Consider the following 1066-nt stretch of genomic DNA (forward strand, 5'->3'; position numbering starts at 1 on the left):
GGAGGGCTCGGAGGTGCAGGGGGTGGTGGCAGTCCTGCAGCAAAGGGTCCATGGAGGAAGGCCCGGGTGTAGAGACGTGGGGCCGACTCCCCGCAAGGCCAGCGCCTCTCACCTCCTCCCCCTTGAACTCCCGTGCAGGCGAGATGGCCGCGCTCAGACAGCAGCTCCAGGACACTCAGCGGGAGAGGTGAGGCCAGCCCGTGCCCGCTCCGTGCATGCCAGCCGCGGGCACCCCGCCCCCCCAGGAGCCCTCCCCTCACTGCCTTTCCCCTTTCCTCCTCCCCCAGAGACCAGCACCTGCAGGAGGTCCGGGAGCTGCGAAGACAGCTCTCAAGGAACAGCTCCGGTGGGGCCGGTCTCAGGCTGCACAGCCTGGGCCTGCTGGCTCTGCCCCTCGCCGCGGCCCTGCTCTGCTGAGAGCAGCGGGAGCAGTGTCCAGGTACGGGGCAGCCTGGCACCACCTGGGCTGGACACGGTCCTGGGATGTGGCGGGCAGGGGGCACACACCACACTCGCTCCCAGCCTGCTTGTGCCCACCCGCGGTTGTGTTCCAGGTCTGGGCAGGCAGCAGGAGCCCGTCCCGCTCCCGGGTCAGCAGTGCAAACGTGGGCTCGACCCCTGCCCGCCCCCCTGTGCCGGGCAGCCCCGTGGGACCCGGCCTGAGCTGCTCGCGCACTGCAGACCCGCCCGTGCGTGCTCTTGGACCGCGCGCGGAGCTGGCTCCTGCCCCCGTGGAAGCCCCCGGCACACCGCGTGCGGCGCGTGGACCCCGACGGGGCAACAAGGCCGAGGAGGGAGCCGCACCTCAGCTCAAGCCCTGGAGCATGGAGGCTGGCCATGGCCCCTGCCCCGGCTGAGCGCTGCCCTTGGGTGCCTTTCTCTAATAAACGTCTGTCCGCCACCGCGGCCCAGAAGCCCTTTGCTCCGCCGCGTCGCGGGCCGTGTGCGCGAGCTGCGGGGCAGCCGGGGTGGGTGAGGGGGTCCGGGCAGGGCCCCCCCGGGCGCACAGACCCCGCACGCGGTGCCCAGGGCCAAGCCCTGGCGCTGGAAAGCTTCAAGACGCGGC

The 1066-nt window shown here is 72.2% G+C and overlaps 1 long non-coding RNA gene across 1 annotated transcript; it reads left to right on the top strand.

Annotated features, from left to right (window-relative positions):
* The first annotated feature begins 22 nt into the window (after nucleotides 1-22).
* Nucleotides 23-1025, top strand: LOC102385904. The gene is made up of 3 exons (XR_325636.3): nucleotides 23-187; nucleotides 288-439; nucleotides 555-1025. It is a non-coding gene; the product is annotated as an uncharacterized LOC102385904 (long non-coding RNA).
* Nucleotides 1026-1066: the final 41 nt, after the last annotated feature.

The sequence above is a fragment of the Alligator sinensis genome, unplaced genomic scaffold (genome assembly GCF_000455745.1).
Source record: "Alligator sinensis unplaced genomic scaffold, ASM45574v1 C64917695_1, whole genome shotgun sequence".
Lineage (NCBI taxonomy): Eukaryota > Metazoa > Chordata > Crocodylia > Alligatoridae > Alligator > Alligator sinensis.